Source organism: Thalassophryne amazonica, chromosome 1 (genome assembly GCF_902500255.1).
Source record: "Thalassophryne amazonica chromosome 1, fThaAma1.1, whole genome shotgun sequence".
NCBI lineage: Eukaryota > Metazoa > Chordata > Actinopteri > Batrachoidiformes > Batrachoididae > Thalassophryne > Thalassophryne amazonica.
The window spans coordinates 9,581,427-9,589,544 of record NC_047103.1 but is presented as its reverse complement, the minus strand read 5'-3'; positions in this window follow the sequence as shown (position 1 = coordinate 9,589,544).

The window sequence follows — 8,118 nt, the reverse complement described above, 5'->3', positions numbered from 1 at the left end:
GGATAAATGTGATTGTAACATTGTACCCGCCAAATGATGGCGCGCCACCTCGTAAGTCTTTGTGATTTTTGGCTTGAGATGTTGATCTTTTTAATGTTTTTATGTCACCTGGATCTGCCTGTTTGTCACAGAGATGTTCACCTCGTGGTTCACTGATATTTCTGTTTTTAATCACTTGTGCTGTGTGTGAACTTGGCATTCTGAATTTCCAACTTCAGCATTGGGAAAACGAACAAAAATGCCCCCAATTACGATTCAAAATCTGAAAATCTAAGCACAGTTTGAGCCCAATTTTGGAACACCCATCAGTTTTGACATAGAATCATAAATGGGTGCCTAATTTCTAGATTGTTTTGTCGTGTTTGTGGACAACAGTTAACATATGGACATTTCTGCATGTTTTCCAAGAACAGGAACATTCATGTGATATCAACTTCAAGCTAGCTACTAGTTTTACTTGATATCACAAAACGGTCTTCATTGGCATGGCTGACATGTTTTAATAGTTTTGGTTTGATAGAGCTAGAAAAAGTTAATGGTATAAACATATGAGCAGCTGCTGGATGTTGACAAGATGATGGAATTGAGCTATTTTACCACAAAGATCAAAAATTGAGCTATTTTACCACAAAGATCAAACACCAAATTAAAAAGAGTTTAACAAAGAAAACAAGCTTTGGTTGGCTTGTTTTAATCCCAACATGAGATGATGCTAAACCTTTAAACATCAGTGCTAATTATTAAAAGTAGTACGTAAGGTCACAATCTGACACTGGCGAATAAGCATATGTTAGAATGTATTTTTCTCACAAACAAATGCAACAAGCCAATTTTTGTTCCAGCTACATGCTAACTAGGAGAGGGATCATAGCAAATGTTTTGGTAGTGTGGTTGCAAGCTAGCTTTGTCTGCAGATATATTAAATAATAATAAATACTACTTTACAAATGCGTTAGTACCATTCAGTTTAATCTTAAAACTGCCTGCCAGCTACATCAATATGTTTTGGAAAAATTTTAATGCGATAAGCCAGGATTTAATTTGAAAAGAATGTTAGTCGATGTAGCTAGCATAGCTAAATTTAATTGAATGGCTAGCTAGTATGATGACCATTTTTCAACCATTCCTTTCACCTTAAGGTTGCCGATGTGCTAATGTCAGGGATAGTTAGCGTGAACAAAATGAACCTCAGTGCTGTGACTGCGTGTTGCTGGGACAGAACAGAAAAGAATATTCTGTTTTCAATAAGGAATTAGCATAATTGACCAATCTGTGGCTTTGAAAGCAGCATTTAGCTTTAAATGAGCATAAAACAGTTCCCATTTTATTTAGCATTATCTAAACTGTTAAATTCCAGTACTTCCTTTGATAAAACAAGTTTTTTTTTTTTTACTTTGGTTTTCCACAATGAAGCCAACATGTCACCTGTCATGTTATTTTGCTAATCTTAGCATGTTAACACAGTCTAGTCAATAATTTAAGGAATTTTGGAGAACAATTATTTAAATATTGATACATCTGTTAAAATTTGCAGTGATTAAGATGTAATTCCAGTTTCCAGAACATCCCAGTTCTGAGCTAAAACAAACGCAGCACAAATGCGATGTGTTCTTCTTATCGCTATTTGTAGTTATGCCATAACGTAAATAGGGAGTGACTGCACACAATCAACCTGGAGGCTTCCTTGTAAAGCAGCAGTGCATTGTGGGAGTGTGAGCTGCTCCTTTTTTTTTTCTTTTCTTTTTTTTTCTCGTGGGATGGGGGGGATTTTGGACTTAACAGATGCAATATAAAGACTAACGGCACACACATGCTGCCCACGTACCCTGAAATGAATTAGTCGTTGCTTTTGTGACTGTCGTGAACAAGCTGCTTCTTCACCCTCTCTGCCTTTCAGTCGACCCTCTGCCACCATCAACTTTGCCAAAAGTTCAGCTTTTCAAAGTTCCCACATGAGCGCCAAGAACATTGTGTAACAAACGTGTCCGGGTTTTGTCATTTCTAATGTGTTTTGTGGGTTACAGGACTGTCAGATTGGAAATGACTGAAGGTCGAGCAAAATCTTCAGTGTAAAATTCTGACCAGGTCAGGAATTGCTCCTCTGCATAACTTTGGTCAGACGTTAACCCGGGTAGGTTTAAGCTTCTTTTGAAAGCATTGGTTAAAGATTAATGTGAGTTTGTGTGTTTGTTGGTGATCAGCGGCACAAGCCAAAATGGTGATGTATGTTTATTATTGTTCACGTTTAACGATGGTAAATGCACTCCATTCCATAAGAGTCACTCAAACCAATTAAAGCACTTGTTCTGCTTAACTTGCGCTCTGATTCTCGTCTTTTAATAAATACTTTCCAGTGGTGAATGTTTTCTTGGAATTACCAGATTGCTGGATGTGGATTGTAAGTTATAAAAGACATTGTTACACAGATATATGTTTGACTCCTGACATAAACTGCAACCCACTGTTAGGGTTAACATAATGTCGTCACGCTAACTGTGGCCACATTTTGGCCATCTTTGATTACTATATGTGAATTTGTCCAAATACCCTTTTTTGTGTGTGTGATTGGTACCACTGGATTCCATGATCCAGAAAAGTGTATTTATCCACTGGTAAAACTGCAAACTGCTATACTCAGATTTTTAAGATGCAGGTTTTCTAATCCAAAATGGCCGCCATGGTGGTTTCCAGTAAAATGAAATTGTGCATTTTTAATTATTTTTTCTTTGTGGTCAGCTGTTGTATGTACCTCTCTCTTTCTCTCTCTCTCTATATATATATTCTTTTGCACATCTTCACAAAATACCTGAATAGGGTGAACCTGATGAATACTTTTACTGCATAGGTAGAAGGTTGTAGTTTTCCCTCAGTATCTTTGTTTTATCGTCTTGAATTTTCTTTCTGAATATCAGGTTATTGCCGGGTAATGATTGAGTCTTTCAGGGGGTAAAAATAGGACCTTTTTATGCAACATAGTCTTTATACACTCAACAAAAATATAAACCCAACACTTTTGGTTTTGCTCCCATTTTGTATGAGATGAACTCAAAGATCTAAAACTTTTTCCACATACACAATATCACCATTTCCCTCAAATATTGTTCACAAACCAGTCTAAATCTGTGATAGTGAGCACTTCTCCTTTGCTGAGATAATCCATCCCACCTCACAGGTGTGCCATATCAAGATGATTAGACACCATGATTAGTGCACAGGTGTGCCTTAGACTGTCCACAATAAAAGGCCACTCTGAAAGGTGCAGTTTTATCACACAGCACAATGCCACAGATGTCGCAAGATTTGAGGGAGCGTGCAATTGGCATTCTGACAGCAGGAATGTCAACCAGAGCTGTTGCTCGTGTATTGAATGTTCATTTCTCTACCATAAGCCGTCTCCAAAGGCGTTTCAGAGAATTTGGCAGTACATCCAACCAGCCTCACAACCGCAGACCACGTGTAACCACACCAGCCCAGGACCTCCACATCCAGCATGTTCACCTCCAAGATCGTCTGAGACCAGCCACTCGGACAGCTGCTGAAACAATCGGTTTACATAACCAAAGAATTTCTGCACAAACTGTCAGAAACCATCTCAGGGAAGCTCATCTGCATGCTCGTCGTCCTCATCGGGGTCTCGACCTGACTCCAGTTCACCGTCGTAACCGACTTGAGTGGGCAAATGCTCACATTCGCTGGTGTTTGGCACGTTGGAGAGGTGTTCTTTTCACGGATGATGCGAAGGAGATGTGTTGCACTGCATGAGGCAAAAGGTGGTCACACCAGATACTGACTGGTATCCCCCCCCCAATAAAACAAAACTGCACCTTTCAGAGTGGCCTTTTATTGTGGGCAGTCTAAGGCACACCTGTGCACTAATCATGGTGTCTAATCAGCATCTTGATATGGCACACCTGTGAGGTGGGATGGATTATCTCAGCAAAGGAGAAGTGCTCACTATCACAGATTTAGACTGGTTTGTGAACAATGTTTGAGGGAAATGGTGATATTGTGTATGTGGAAAAAGTTTTAGATCTTTGAGTTCATCTCATACAAAATGGGAGCAAAACCAAAAGTGTTGCGTTTATATTTTTGTTGAGTATATGTATGTATGTATATATGTATATGATAAATCATCTTGCGCTGTGTCCTGTAGTGACCTAATTACAGAACTGAAGGTAAAATCGGAGGAGATATGGGTGAAAGTGGAAGGCAGATTTAATTTCCTGACATGGAAATAAATATTCGACCTTTGAGAAATAACATAAATATAACTAACTTTAGTTCAGGCTGCTTTTGGACAAAACCTACTTTAAAATGTCAGAGCCCCCTTTGGGTGTTTTTATTTTATTGTAGTTGTTACCATTATGATAATCCTAAAATGATTTTATACATCAAGTGAGTGACAAAAATAATAATCTGTTAATGAGTTAATGAAGTTGTCACATCAAAATTTTTTATCAAAATTTTGACTTGATCAGCTTCTGAAAACTGATTATTTGTTTTATTATTTCACATTGGCTGCTTTTAAACTGAAGTTTTGTTGCCTTTTAAATGACGAAATGTTTTGAAGTCATTTTTGAAATAGTTTTAAACAGCTCGAGACCAGATGAGCACGCAAGATTTCAAAAAAGCAGCTGAATATTTTTAGGTGCTTTTTATGACAAAGTTGATCATTGTTGTAAAAAATCAGTCTCCTTGGTGATTATAAAGTAAAATAAAAAAAGTTACATCTGAAGACTGCATCTAACCCTCTCACAGACTAAAACGTTCTGGAAAATAACGGTGAGAAGGAAATTTATGTGTAATTTTTTGTTTGTGAGTGATGGTTTGAGCAGTCAAGGTTTTAAATAGAGTCCGGGGTTAAAGTTTTGATAGTCCAAGAGCCAGGGAGTGTTTATTTTCTTAAAATGAGAGGTTGTTTATGGGTATTTCTGAGACGGGTATCCATGGGGCATTAAAACTGAGGTGCTTGGTGAGTTGTAGCCGGGCATATAGCCAGTATTAACCCTTTTCCATTTTTTTCAGCCGAGTCACAATTACCGCAAATTAATGGGGTAGGGCAAATTAAAACTTGAATAACTCCACTAGTTTTTGAGCTCAAATCATGTTCTATACCTTAAAATGTTTGGTCAGAGATGCTCCTTCCGATGAATTACAAATGATGTAAAATTTACTCTTTTTCTGGGTCACTAGAGGTCAAAAGGTCACATGACATTGGCAAACCTTGAGATTTTGACATAAGTTCCATTGTGGCTCTTTTTTCATGGAAATCCAAACAGGACTCCAAGAAAATCTCTATCTCCTTACAGATTAGACATCAGGGGAGTTTTTAAGGGAAGGTTGGAGCTACTTTGCCCAACTGTGTGGGTGGCTAAAACCTCAACATCAACTGGGGTAAACAATCTACATTCATATTTGTTCCACATTTTTCTGATAGATGGCACTTCTGCATAAATCTTTTGTTTAGGAGGAAGAAAATTAATCAGCTATCAAAAAAGACAGTTGTTGAAATTAATCAATTAAAACTAGATATTTTCAGTGTTTTGTTTTTTTCTTTCAATGATAGGATGTGGGATTCAGGTCAGGTAAGTGTAATTAGTTCATCAACTGCAGAAGAGAAAAACAAAGGCTGTTACTTGGTGTGGTGAAACTGAACCTAAAGTGAAAGTGATGAAAACACATTGCAATACAGTTGACTTGCACTGTCCATAATGAAACCATGTGCTAGCCCTATATTTACAGGATCTGGTACACAGGTACCAGTTATCAGTTGGTCAGCAACTTCTATATCATTCCCAATACATCAATGCCAAGTTGTGGCTAGATACAGGCAGGGCTGGACTGGCATCTGAAACGGGCCCAGGCACTTTTTGATCACCTGAGGGCCCAGCGCCGTTATATATACGATATATATATATAGGCCTATATATGATGTCTGTAAGCATATGCTAAAGAAGAATGTATGTGAAGTTCTGTGTATGTATGTTTTTGAGGGTGAGAGATAGAGAGAGAGGAGGATAAGGTCACTAACTTTTTTTTTTTCCTGATTATGAGCCCTGGCCAGTGAATCTCAGTGTGAAAAAATATATATATATATTCATATCATTTTCCTTAAGCAAAAACTGAAAACGGGTCCCACAGACCCAAACACCTTACGAGGGTTAAGCAAAACAATATTTCACTAACACACACAACACTGTAAGTTGGACACCAAATCTAGTCAGAGCATTATTTGACACCAAAGCTAAGGCACCACACACACACACACAGGTGCTCCAACTCCTAATTCCCTAATGTCTTATGTCCTTAAATATAGATGGTCATATGAATAACATGGAAACAGTAGGGAAATTGTGCTGCATAGGCCATGAGGTAAATATGATTTGCCCGGTACGCCAGATAACCAGGTACCCGGTTAAGATAACCCGGTACGCCAGATAACCAGTCCAGCCGTAGATACAGGTGTGAACTCAAAGAACACAAGGCGTCTAATAGACATCTCTGAACTGGCTTTGAAAATCACCCCTCTAATAGCTGAAGCTTACCAAGTTATCATGCCTTGACAGGCTGTGATTTTCATTGCATCATTCATCAGAAAAGGGAAAAGGAAACATATGAGGTTATGGTGAAATGTGACAAATTCACCACAGGCGATGTGTGTTCTAGGGAACTCGGATAGAATAGACATGGATGTTGCTGCAACCCTGGAGGAATTTGTGTGTTTGATTTTGAAAAATGTCAGCCAGGTCAATGATGCTGGGCTTCATCTGTTCAAAAAATTGTATGCCCCCATGAAACAGGGTGACCATTGGGGGAAAAGATACAGAGCATCAGATCCCTGCCTATCTGCCACCATGTAGAGCTGTTTGGAAGAAAAAGCTGAAGCGTGTGGTTCATGTAGCCTTTGTGTGGAAAAACGCAAGAAAAGCTCAACCTGTGGAATTCGGTCACGTCGGCCACAGATGGAAAGTGGATGAAAATAACAGACTGAAGATGGTTTGGTTTGAAGGCCACCAGATGCCCCAGACATTGTCAGTTGAAGATATGGACTCGGAGGTTGAGGATGGGGATGAGGAAGGCGAGGACACACTGCCAGAAAGCCCATCTTCAGATGAGGAGGATTTGGAAGACGAATACGAATGAGGCAACTTGACATTTATGTGTTCTGTAGTGAATGATCAGTTTCCAAATTATAATCAGGACTGAGGTCTGAGGGAGCTAGATAGAAATGTTTCTATCATTCTCAAAATAATTCTTGTAAAAACGAATTTGTTTGATCGAGATGTGAGCGATTTAGGGTTGATTTGGTCAGTTATCAGTTTAACAAAAAAAAACATATTACCCAGTAACACTGTAAACCTTGCAAAAGTTGAATCTGCAGGAAGGACCAGGGCATTGTGTTCGACTTCAAAGTTCCAGTGACTTGCATGTATTTTTGAAGAAATGCATGAGGTGTATTTAGACTGGGCTTCCACTTGCATAGAATCCCAATTATCTGACTTCAACTTATGCAATGTATACTGTATACGTAATTAATTTACCAATTATTTCTCATCTAAAAAGTCCTCAAATTGTGGAATTTTTGTGTGCCATGGTGAATATGGTAAACGGACTGCATTTATATAGCGCTTTTCCATCTGCATCAGACACTCAAAGCGCTTTACAATTATGCCTCACATTCACCCTGATGTCAGGGTGCTGCCATACAAGGCACTCACTACACACCGGGAGCAATAGTGGATTAAGGACCTTGTCCAAGGGCACTAAGTGATTTTCCAGTCAGGCGGGGATTTGAACCAAGTATCTTCTGGTCTCAAGCCAGTGCCTTAACCACTAGACCATCACCTCCCCCAGTTATATGCCAATTATTTATAGTTATTTTTTCGTTACATTTATTTAGTTATATGCCAGTTATTTCAATTGTTTGAGTGAATCTATTCCATTAGCCAGTGGTAAGATGATATTCATTTTTGCCAACTCAACACAGTTCCTTTAAAATATCATGCAAATATGTTTTTAACTTGCATAACCAAAATATTTGTTCTGTGACATCCAAATCATTCTAATAAACTGCCCTTACTGTATGAATATGATTATGTGGTTTTGTTGAATTTTCAT